This window comes from Pan paniscus, chromosome 2, assembly GCF_029289425.2.
Source record: "Pan paniscus chromosome 2, NHGRI_mPanPan1-v2.0_pri, whole genome shotgun sequence".
NCBI classification, from domain to species: Eukaryota; Metazoa; Chordata; class Mammalia; order Primates; family Hominidae; genus Pan; species Pan paniscus.
In genome coordinates this window covers 86,024,763-86,037,812 of record NC_085926.1, presented here as the reverse complement: position 1 = coordinate 86,037,812, position 13,050 = coordinate 86,024,763, and the positions used below count along the sequence as shown (strand labels likewise).

The 13,050-nt window shown below is 37.6% G+C and overlaps 1 protein-coding gene across 4 annotated transcripts in view; it reads right to left on the bottom strand.

Annotated features, from left to right (window-relative positions):
- CADM2 (cell adhesion molecule 2) overlaps window positions 1-13,050 on the bottom strand; it is a 1,116,707-nt gene that overhangs the window by 175,774 nt on the left and 927,883 nt on the right. The gene's annotated exons all lie outside the window — the stretch shown is intronic.

Genomic DNA, 13,050 nt, shown 5'->3' with positions numbered 1-13,050 from the left:
CTTTTAAATTTCTCATAAACATTAAACAAGCAAAAAGGTTGAGACACACTACCATTGAAATAAAAGTATATTTCTCTACAATTCAAAACAAAATGACAAAGACTACTCCTTCTAGTCTAGATGAAGTAACAGAGACAAATTGTTGTTTTCACCTGAAAACAATAATTTTTAAAACAATTGAACATCATAATGAAAAATGATCTCTTAGAGATGGAAAGTAAGTGAGATGAACCCTAAAATAGTCCCTGCTTAATATCTTGAGAGATTTTACACGATGCGTTGCATGGAGGGGAACCCATGCAAAAGAATTTGGTGGCCTCTTTGAGTTAAGGTGATGAAGCTGGGAGCCTGGAAGGCAAAATCAGTTTGCAGAGCAGAGTACCGAGAAGAAGAGAGATGGACAAAGAGTGGACTCCAGACATCCATAGTGCTCCCCCCAGTATTCGCTTAAGAACTAATCAGTGCATCTGTGTAAGGAAACTGAGGCTGGGACAAGATCTATTTGAAAGGATTAGAGGAAACTGCATATGATGTTCAAACAGGACCGTAAATGGTGCCTATTGCCATCAGCCAGAACCAAAATCCTTACAATTGAGGGCACTGGATACACAGAAAAATTTTACATCAATAAACAGGAAAAACATAATTCCTAGTCAAATACTGTTCTGGTCTCACTTAATAAATTTTTAAAAACCTCTGAAAGGACTAACCTCTAAATAACTTGACTAGAATAAAGCTTAAGAATATTTATAGCAATATGAAAATATACAACAATAAAAAGATAAATATACAGCATCTGGAACGTAATAAAAAAACCATAATTCATTCAAAGAAGCAGGAAAATGCTGTCTACAATGAGGAAATAAATCAATCAATGGAAACTGACCCGAAAATAATTCACCTGGTAGTAATAACAAAGGCATTAAAAATACAAAAATTAACTCAAAATAGATTCAAAACCTAAACCTAAATGGCAAAATGTATATGTATAATTTTTGTGATCTTGCGTTAGATAAAAATTTCTCACATACAAAACTAAAGCATGATTCATAAAACTAAAATATAATAGTAATATTGCTGAGTGCGGTGGCTCACACCTGTAATCCCAGCACTCTGGGAGGCCAAGGTGGGTGGATCACCTGAGGTCAGGAGTTCCAGACCAGCCTGGTCAAAATGACGAAACCCTGTCTCTACTAATATTACAAAAATTAGCCAGACATGTTGGTGCACGCCTGTAATCCCAGCTACTCAGGAGGCTGAGACAGGAGAATTGCTCCAACCCAGGAGGCAGAGGTTGCAGTGAGCCAAGATTGCACCACTGCACTCCAACCTGGGAGACAGAGTGAGACTCCGTCTCAAAAAAAAAAAAAAAAAAAAATATATATATATATATATACAATAAATGAATTGGATTTTATGAAGTAGTACAAGCATTTTGGAAAATGGCAAGGCCTTTAAAAAGTTAAATATATGGCTACCATATAATCCAGCTAGTCTGCATCTAGGCATTTGCCTAAGAAAAATGAAGACAAATGGCCATACAAAATTTTACCCACAAATGTTCATAGTAGCTTTACTATAATATCTGCAAACTATAAACAACCTGAATGTCCATCACTGGGTAAACAGGTAACTAATTGTGGTGTATATATCCATACAATAGACTATTATTCAGCAAGAAAACAGAGAAGAAACTATGTACATGCAACAACATGAATGAGTCTCAAATACTTATGTTGAGACTCAAAAAAAAAAGAAAGATATGTACAGACCCTATGATTCTTTTTATGTAAAATAGCAGAAAATGCAAACTAATCTATTGTACCATAAAGCAGAACAACGGTTTCCTGGGACTGAGGTAGAGAGTGGGCAGAGAAGGCAAAGGGAAGGTGTTAGAAAGGATATAAATAAACTTTTGGGGATAATAAATACATTTTTTATCTTGCTTGTGGTGACGGTTTCGCTACTACAGACATTTGTCAAAACTTAATAAATTGCAAAATTTAAATATCTATATATTGATTTTTGTCAATTATATCTTAATAAATTTATTTTTAAAATAAATATGAAAAAGTAAAGACTCTCAATGATTTCTGGTGATTATTCTTTCAACTCAACCACTCATATACACCTGGAACAATCGTTATATCTCCTTCTATAGAATGACTTACGTATCTCCTAGTATTGCCTGAGTCTTGAGGTAGTGCATTTAACACCATTAAGAAAACTTCAAGTTATGTGCACGCACACACAGATATACATACCCACATTTAAATGCTATTAATTTTTTTTTCTCACTTAATATAGTGCCCAGCATGTTCTGGATGAAATGGCAAGGCCACTTTCAAAGCAGTAAGTATAAATAAAGGAACATAAAAATAACAGATCTATGGCATATACTATAAGTTTAAATAATGATATTTTAAATTCATTCTTATTATACATGATGTAGGGACTTTAAACTCAAGGGACACAAATCTCTTCCTCTTCTTTTATGTTTAATTTCAAAGAATTTGCAATGTCTGGTTTACACGTTAATATTTTACTCATTCAAATTAAAGTTTTATACAACTGATGTTAAATGAGTCCTTAGGACCAAACCAGTTTTGCAACACCAAATAAAATAAATAAAAATATAATCTACCATTTATCAAGTAGTTTCCACAAAGCTTAATCCAAAAAAAAGTAAAACAAGCAAGCAAGAAATAAAGAAATAAAAAAATCGAGTTATATGGCCAGAGACTATTACTAAGATGTAGGTTAAAGCAATTATTGTTGTAATTCTCAGAAACATTAATAATGCTAACGTACATCCTGATTCCATATTACAGAATCCTCCTCTAAGAAAGAACTCATAAGGTAGACAGAATGTTAAGAGTCATTTTCTAAATTTACTACTTTAGGAAGCCCCTTCCTTTCTTTCCTAAATACCTATTAATGCTTTGCTTATTAGTCTCTAATCCCACGGGTTCTGAAACTCTATTAATAATAAGGAACATTACAGATACATGAGAAATAATGGAATTTTTAGGCCTGACAACCAGGAATTCTGACTTAGTAAGTCTACTTTAAAACCAGGAATCTGCATTTTGTAAACTACCACCTGAGGTGATTCTAATCTAAGTGGTCTAAAGGCCACTTTTTGAGAAGCACAGCATTCAGAAATTCACTCTTCTCCAACTGCCGATATAAGCAGCTTACAGTAAAATTATGCTATATTTTGCCAACTTGAAAATTAGAAGCTGCATTATCTTTGATTGACATTAAAATGTATGGCAAAAACCTACTCACACAAGGAAACATAGCTAATGTCAATTCGAGCTTAATGGCCAAACATTTTGAAACACACGGTATATAATAAGTAAATAATGCTTATAGAATAATGGCAATACCATTAGATCCTGGCAAACTTCAATGACCCACTACAGAGTCCAGCTTTGGTGCCTAACCAGGTGTACACAGCATAATTCTCAGGGCAGGGAACGCATGTGGAGAGAAGTTCTGTTTGAAGCATACTGTACACATCATGAGAAATGGCTATTTTAAAAGGCTAAAACTTATACATTTCTTATTACCGAATGGCAGATCTTTATATAGTCAAAATCTCTTTCCTCATTATAAGTCACTTAACTTCAAAAACCTACTATAAGCATAACCTTTTAAATTCTGTATAATTACTTCAACCTCAAACTTTTTTCTCTTTTATTTGAGACAAGGTCTTACTATGTCACCCAGGTTAGAATGCAGTGGTGCTATCATGGCTCTCTGCAACCTCAAACTTCCAGATTCAAATGATCTTCCAACCTCAGCCTCCCAAGCAGCTAAGACTAATGTGCCACCACACCCAGCTAATTTTTAAATTTTTTGTAGAGAGAGGATCTCATTATTTTGTCAAGGCTGATGTCCAAGTCTTGGGTTCAATTGATCCTCCTGCCTCAGCCCCACAAAGGGCTGGGATTAGAGGCATGAGCCACCGTGCCCAGCCTTAACCTCAACATTTTAAAGAATGAACTGTATTAGTCCATTCTCACACTACTAATAAAGACACTCCCAAGGCTGAGTAATTTATAAAGAAAAAGAGGTTTAATGGACTCACAGTTCCATATGGCTGGGGAGGCCTCACAGAAAGCAAAAGATGAGCAAAGGCTGGGGAGGCCTCATGGCAGAAAGCACAGGAGAAGCAAAGGCATGTCTTCCATGGCAGCAGGCGAGAGAGTGTGCAGGTGAATTGCCCTTTATATAACCATCAGATCTCATGAGACTTATTTACTATTATGAGAACAGCATGGAAAAACTTCCCCCACAATTCATTTACCTCCCACTAGGTCCCTCCCATAACACCTGAGAATTATGGGAGCTACAATTCAAGATAAGATTTGGATGGGGACACAGATTGCCCCCACATTTCAAAACCAATCATGCCTTCCCAACAGTCCCCTGAAGTCTTAACTCATTTCAGCATTAACTCAAAAGTCCACAGCCTAAAGTCTCATCTGAGACAAGGCTAGTCCCTTCTGCCTATGAGTCTGTAAAATCAAATGTAGTTAGTTACTTCTTAGATACAATGGGGGTATAGTTATTGGGTAAATACACCTGTTCCAAATGGGAGAAATTGGCCAAAATGAAGGATCTACAGGCCCTGTGCATTGTCACAATCTGGCAGGACAGCCAAATCTTAAAGCTCTGAAATGATCTCCTTTGACTCTATGTCTCACATTCAGGTCGCACTGATGCAAGAGGTGGGCTCCCACATCCAGGTCACACTGATGCAAGAAGTGGGCTTCCATGGCCTTAGGCAGCTGCACCCAGATGGATATGTAGGGTACAGCCCCCCTCCCAGCTGCATTCATAGCAGGCATGAGTGTCTGCAGCTATTCCAGGTGCAGGCTTCAAGCTGTCAGTGGATCTACCATTCTCAGGTCTGAAGGACAGTGGCTCTCTTCTCACAGCTCCACTAGGCAGTGCCTCAGTCAGGACTCTCTGTGGGGGTTATGACCCCAATTATCCTTCCACATTGCCCTTGCAGAAGTTCTCCATGAGGGCCCTGCCCCTGCAGCAAACTTCTGCTTTGACATCCAGGCATTTCCATACATCCTCAGAAATCTAGGCAGAGGTTCCAGAATCTCAATTCTTGACTTTTTGTACCCACAAGCTCAACACTGCATGTAAGCCACTAAGGCTGGGGACTTGCACCCTCTGAAGCAGCATCCTGAGCTGTAAGTTGGCCCCTTTTAGCCACAGCTGGAGCTGAAGCAGCTGGGTGCAAGGCAACATGTCCAGAGGCTGCACACAGAAGAAGTCCCTCGACCTGGCTCAGGAAACTCTATTTCCCTTCTAGGCCTATGGGCCTGTAATGAGAGGGGCTGCCCTGAAGGTCTCTGACATGCCCTGGAGACATTTTCCTCATTGTCTTGGTGATTAACATTTGGCTCCTAATTACTTATGCAAATTTTTGCAGTCCACTTGAAGTTCTCCCCAGAAAATGGTTTTTTTTTTTTTTATACTTTAAGTTTTAGGGTACATGTGCACAACATGCAGGTTAGTTACATATGTATACATGTGCCATGTTGGTGTGCTGCACCCATTAACTCGTCATTTAACATTAGGTATATCTCCTAATGCTATCCTTCCCCACTTCCCCTACCCCACAACAGTTCCCGGTGTGGATGTTCCCCTTCCTGTGTCCAAGTGTTCTCATTGCTCAATTCCCACATATGAGTGAGAACATGCGGTGTTTGGTTTTTTGTCATTGCAATAGTTTGCTGAGAATGATGGTTTCCAGCTTCATCCATGTCCCTACAAAGGACATGAACTCATCCTTTTAGTGGCTGCATAGTATTCCATGGTGTATATGTGCCACATTTTCTTAATCCAGTCTATCATTGTTGGACATTTGGCTTGGTTCCAAGTCTTTGCTATCATGAATAGTGTCACAATAAACATACATGTGCATGTGTCTTTATAGCAGCATGATTTATAATCCTTTGGGTATATACCCAGTAATGGGATGGTGGGCTCAAATGGTATTTCTAGTTCTAGATCCCTGAGGAATCGCCACACTGACTTCCACAATGGTTGAATTCGTTTACAGTCCCACCAACAGTGTAAAAGTGTTCCTATTTCTCCACATCCTCTCTAGCACCTGTTGTTTCCTGACTTTTTAATGATCGCCATTCTAACTGGTGTGAGATGGTATCTCATTGTGGTTTTGATTTGCATTTCTCTGATGGCCAGTGATGATGAGCATTTTTTCATGTGTCTTCTTGCTGCATAAATATCTTCTTTTGAGAAGTGTCTGTTCATTTCCTTTGCCCACTTTTTGATGGGGTTGTTTGTTTTTTTCTTGTAAATTTGTTTGAGTTCATTGCAGATTCTGGATATTAGCCCTTTGTCAGGTGAGTAGATTGCAGAAATTTTCTTCCATTCTGTGGGTTGCCTGTTCACTCTGATGGTAGTTTCTTTTGCTGTGCAGAAGCTCTTTAGTTTAATTAGATCCCATTTGTCAATTTTGGCTTTTGTTTCCATTGCTTTTCGTGTTTTAGACATGAAGCCCTTGCCCATGCCTATGTCCAGAATGGTACTGCCTAGGTTTTCTTCTAGGGTTTTTATGATTTTAGGTCTAACATTTAAGTCCTTAATCCATCTTGAATTAATTTTTGTATAAGGTGTAAGGAAGGGATCCAGTTTCAGCTTTCTACATATGGCTAGCCAGTTTTCCTAGCACCATTTATTAAATAAGGAATCGTTTCCCCAGAAAATGGGGTTTTCTTTTCTACTACATCAGTAGGCTGCAAATTTCCCCTACTTTTATGCTCTGCTTTCTCTTTACTGTTTTACCACTCAGAAATTTCTTCTGCCATATACTCTAAATTATCTCTCTGAAGTTCAGTTGTTCCAAAGATCTCTATGGCAGTGGGAAAATACCACCAATCTCTTTGCATGGCAAGGATGACCTTTACTCCAGTTCCCAACAAGTTTCTCATCTCCCTCTGAGACCACCTGAGGCTGAACTTTGTTGTCCATTTCACTATCAGCATTTTGATCAAAGCCATTCAAGAAGTCTCTAGGAAGTGCCAAAGTTTCCCACATCTTCCTGCTTTCTGAGCCCTCCAAGTCTCTAGGCAAGTCTAAATTTTCCCACATTTTCCTATCTTCTTCTGATACCTCCAAACTGTCCCTATCTTTCTGCCTGTTACCCAGTTTCAGAGTCGCCTCCACATTTTTGGGTAACTTTACAGCAGTGTCTCATTAGTGTATTAGTCTGTCTCATGCTGCTAATAAAGACATACCTGAGATGAGTAATTTATAAAGAAAAAGAGGGTTAATGGACTCACAATTCCACATGGCTGGGGAGGCCTCACTATCATGGAGGAAGGTGAAGGAAGAGCAAAGGCACGTCTTACATGGTGGCAGGCAAGAGAGCGTGTGCAGGGGAACTGCCTTTATAAAACCATCAGATCTCATGAGACTTATTCACTATCATGGGAACAGCATGGGAAAAACACATCCCCATGATTCAATTACCTCCCACCAAGTCCTTCCCACGACATACGGGGATTGTGGGAGCTAGAATTCAAGATGAGATTTGGGTGGGGACATAGCCAACCATATCATGAACATATTATAATTTGTGTGTGAATTAATTTCTCCTACTGCCTCTCATTTTCTTAATGAGCAAACATTCATTATCCAAGTCATTTAGGCACCTGAATTTTATAATCTTAATGCTTGCTTTTACTCCATCTGTCCAGATCATTCACCAAGTTCACTTGAAAGTTATCTTCTCTTTCAGAACCATTTCTTTGTAAAAAAATTCCATTGTCATCCATTAGTTCAGGTACTTACCAGCTCATGCTTGCAATGCCTCTTAAGTACTAAGCTAGTCTTCAGACTTCTCCCCAAACCCAAGTGCTGGGTCTTAGAATCAGAATATTCAAGGCTAGTCTTTGACAGATGTGTGACCATGAAAAAATATTCTGTCTCTCTAGATCTCAGTTTCCTAATACTGCTGTGTAACACATTACTGTAAGTTTAATGGCTTAAAACAACACATATTTATTATCTCATGATTTCTGTGAGTGAGGAATCAAGGTATGGCTAAGCCTTGTCCTCTGCTCAGTGTCACTTGGCTAAATAAAGATGTTAGCTGGGGCTATAGTTTCAATCTGAGTTAGGGTCCTCTTCAAGCTCTCTGATTGTTAGTAAATTAATTTCCTTGAGACTATATGTCTGATGTCCCCATGTTCTCACTAGCTATCACCTGGGACTGCTTTCAGCTCCTAGAGGTCACCCACAGTTCTTTGCCACATGGCACCCGTAAACAATTCACAGCATAGCTATTTGTTTTCTTCTAGGCCAGGAAAATAATGTCTCTCTGACTCTACCCCTTCTTAAAGACCTCGTCTCATTGTATGAGGCCCATCCTTGATAATCTCCCTTTGATGAACTCAAAAGGGGCCCACAGTGATAACTGCAAAACCCATTTTGTAATATAAAGTATCATATTCGAGGCAATCGTATCACATCATATTCACAATTATCTCCTACATGCTAGGGGAAGGGTTTATACAGGGTGTGGATAATTAAGGGTTATCATAGAATGCTGCCTAATGCATTAATGTAAAAGCTAGTTAGGTAGAAAAGATCTCATGGTTTTGTAATAGCAAATCCTCAAACTGCACAGAACTAAACTTATACATGGAATGACAACTTTAATGTAAATGTAAGCTCTTAGGGAGCTGACAGACTTAGGAAGGCAATGCACATCTTTTCTCACACTAAGTAGCAGATATTCACTTTCTTGCTATGCAGAAGATTAAAGGCTGCAGTGAAACTACCTGTGGTTTTGGATGCAGCTCTGCCCAGAGGCACCAAAGGGATTTCTGAGTAAAACTCACATAAAGGGGATAAAAAACAGAGTTGGATGAAATTATGATTGTTTCATTTTACTTTTGAAAGCTTATTAAAAAAAAGTCTCACTATTGCCTATAGAATAAATTTCAAACCATTAATCTGGAATAAAAGCTCTTTCATGACATAACTGAACCCTGCCTCTCTGTTTACTTCTCATGCCTATACCACACATAAAGTTTCATAGTTATTTCAATCACATGCTGTTACTCTGCATACATATATGAAATTCATTTCTTCAAAGTGTCCTACCACCTACTTTTGTCCCAAACACATATGATGAAATCTACTCCTTTGTGAAAGAAAATAGGAATCTCAGGATCCCAAAATCACTGCGCCAAAGGGAAAGTTAAGCTTGGGATCTCAGTAATGAAAAAAAGAAAAAAAAAAGTCTTTCTTTTTTTTCATGAACTGATAGCTACAATTTCACAAACCTATGTCACAGCCTTATAATAATAGAAGGCCATGCATCTCCCCAAATGGTCTCTCTCCAAAATTACTGACAAGGAAATTCCTTCTGGGCCCGATAATCTATCAGAATACATGCCTTCCCTATAAACTAGCCCTAAAACACAGTTCTGTAAAATCTAACCATGACAATGCAAATTACCAGCTTTTCTTCACAGGTATGAGACAAAGAAAGACTAGAAATAATCCCTCTGCCTATCTGAGACCAGTGCATAATTGACTCCTTCCTCCACTTCATCTGTTCACACGGTTATCTTATGTAAAATGTAGATTGACTGAGTGAGAGACAAGTGCATAATTTACCTTTCCCCTACTCTCTCTTTCTCATGTAAAATACAGATGAACTGAGAGCTAATCAAACTCTCACAAGAATGTAACCACTTGCCTCATTGTCTACCCTTCCCCCAAACCCCTTTTTTTCCTTCTTACTCCCCTCCTGCTTGCTCTTTCCCCTTTCAATATTGAAGTCCTCCAAACCCTTTTTGGAAAAGGCACAGACCACAGATGCTTCTGTGATTTGTGTTATTTTCTTGGGCACGTCCTCAACCTTGGCAAAATAAACCTCTAGATCGACTGAGACTTGCTTCTGTCACTGTTTGGTTTATACATTGTTTAAAACACATTTACTCAATAAACAGATCTTTACTGAGTGCCTGCTTCCATCAATGAACTGTTGAGCCTTAACCTCTCCCACAAAGTAGGGCTGATATCTGCTACTTCTGCACAAAACTGTAGCCAGTTCATATACCTGTGCCTGTTATGTCTTATGTTTTTATGTCTCTTTCTCAACTGTGAAAGCCTGGGTGGAATATTTTTGTTTTATTTGTTTATATTTCTAGGACTAATTCAGGAATTGGTACAAATCATGATTTCCTGAAAATACAAATTACAATGATAATGATAATAATATCTAAAATGTATTCAGTGATTCCTTGTACTCTGAAAACACTTCATACATATCATTTTATACAGAATTCTTGCAAAAGCACTTTGAGGCAACCATTATTGTCCTTATTTAGCAAAGGAGAAAAAGAAAGCTCAGAGACAGAGACAGGACTTCTGTATAGTTTACTGATACTCTTCATTTTATATTCTTCATACCAAAGTGATCCTGAAACAGGAGCGTCAACATCATTCACACATTTAACACAATGGCAAACACGCACATTTTCAGGCTCCCCCGTGGGCCTGCTCCACCAGAAAATCTTGGATCAAGGCCTGATAATCTGAGATTCAGCAAGCCCTGTACTTGAGGATGCCCTGTGCTTAATGGCTACAGCTTCAGAACCACTGTTCTATAACCAAGTATGGACATATTCTGGCCAAGAAAATGTGATAAACTAGCACTTTCAAGTGACTTTTACCCAGAAACATGGATATAAAATTAATGTTAGGTAGTGATAGAGAAAAGATAAAGATTTGTATAAATGTTTCTATTTTTAGGAAAATATTCTCCATAACATGTTTGATAACCCCAAAGACATCTTCAACAGCTGCAGGTCAAGTTTCTTGGTTTCTCATTTGCATCTTCACTAATGCACCATAGAATACTGTGAAATTGAGAGGCATTTTAACAATTTCTTATTGAATTTAATTTAATTGAATTTGATTAGCCTGTCTTTTCTGTTTGCCTTATTTTATGCTAGGGAGTGTCTTTTTAAAACGTGTCAAGGGATATTATAGTAAAAACAGTTAGATAGTAATAGGACGTCAAACTTTTATCCCTAAAAAGACAAAATAGTGCCAGATAAGGTGGATTACCCCTTTAAATGAGGAGGGTTTGCTAAAAGACGGAAGAGTGAAATTTTGCTTAGCATATCCAGAAACAGCAACTACAGTGAATATTTACTTTGTGCTGTAGTCTTTACCTAACTGTATTTACATATACACTTACAAAAATAAAATATATGCCACTCAGAAAGTTCACCATCTGGTTAGGGAGACAAACGATGCAAACATGCTAAAGAATTATAAGATTAGATAGATAGATACATAGATAGACAGATAGATAGATGCAAGTGTAGAGATAAATGCTCTGTAAATGGCAGTGCATTGAAGAGCATAGAAAAAATGGGATCTTCACAAGTTTTCAGTACAGCATAGAACCATATTCTGATTCTGTACCTGTTTCTGTCTTCATTGTTGTTCTGATCTTGATTCAGATGATTTTAAACTATGTTGTTTATAAGATTAAACTTTTCTTATTTTTTCATATGAGCAAAAATCTTTCCCCTCCTGCCCAATGTATGATTAAATCTGTTTGGCATTTAAAACAGAGGCCAATTTTGTCAAAAATTCATTTCCTTTATAAATGTCTGAGTATATCATGGGTTTGTCATGCAGCTACAATGTGAAAAACAATCAATCAATATTAATGAGGTACTTAATATGTGAAAGTGTATGACCTCCTTGAGGATACAAAAGAGGCAAATCCTTGGAACATAAATAAAATACTAAGAAAGTGAGAACTGAGTAAACAACTAATTAATTAACTAATTGTGTCAGAAATTAGAAAGAAAAAACATGTAGGTAATAAAGTAATTCATTGAAGGATTGTATCTAAGAAGTGCATTTTAGTGTAAGCCAAGACCTTCACACAAAAGGGAATATGTGACGTGTAAGAGTTCACTGCCTGGAGAATTCTTACAGGCTACAGAAAGCAGATTTTAAACTTATTCTAAAGTTCAGGGCTTTCCATTAGAAATGCTTAAGCCAGAAAAGTGCCTGGATCAGATTCTTGTTGTAGTAAGATAACTCTGGAAGCTGTGTGGAACATCCATTAAAGAGAGATCTAACCAAGTCCAGAAATGCCTAGACTAACATATCCTAGAGGCAGAATTAGAATGGATGTTACTGAGCCTTGACAGAATTCAAGAATCAGGTTACCCAGTAACCTGGAATTTAATTTAGCATAATAAGATGTCTAACTTGTGTCTTGGGACTTGTATTTCTCAAAATGTAATCCAATAATGTATATTTATTAGAAATACTAAGGCAAGAGTAGTGATCAAGGTAAAATTATGGATAAGGACCTTTTTTGGGAAAAATATGCAGAGAAAGAGTAATTAAAACAGGAAACTGATCAAAATAATTGCATGGATTATAATCATAATTTTTCAGTAATATAGGCAATCTTATCTGCTAAGCCTGCATGCCCATTACAAAGAATTAATTAGTGTGATATAAGATATCACAATTATAGGTTAAAATAATCAGAATGTCTGAGCATGGTGGCTCACACCTGCAATCCTAGCACTTTAGGAGGCTGAGGCAGGAGGGTTACTTTAGCCCAGAAGTTTGAGACCAGCCTAGGCAACAAAGCACGATCTCTACAAAAAATAAAACAAGTTAGCCAAGCATGGTCGTGCACGCCTGTATTCCCAACTACTCAGGAGGCTGAGGCGGGAAAATCACTGGAGCCTAGGAGTGCGAGGTACAGTGAGCTATGATCGTATCACTGCATTCCAGCCTGCGTGACAGAGCAAGACCCTATCTCTTAAAAACTCTTAAAAATAGATAAATAACATTTTAAATTAAGCAGAATGGTTTGCATAAACCTGTTTCATAGAAGATAATGTTGAAAATAATACATATTACAGTGGCATAGGAAATATGTTTTAATAATCATCATAAACAATTCTTATACTTAAATACCAAGCCATCTCCCTTATA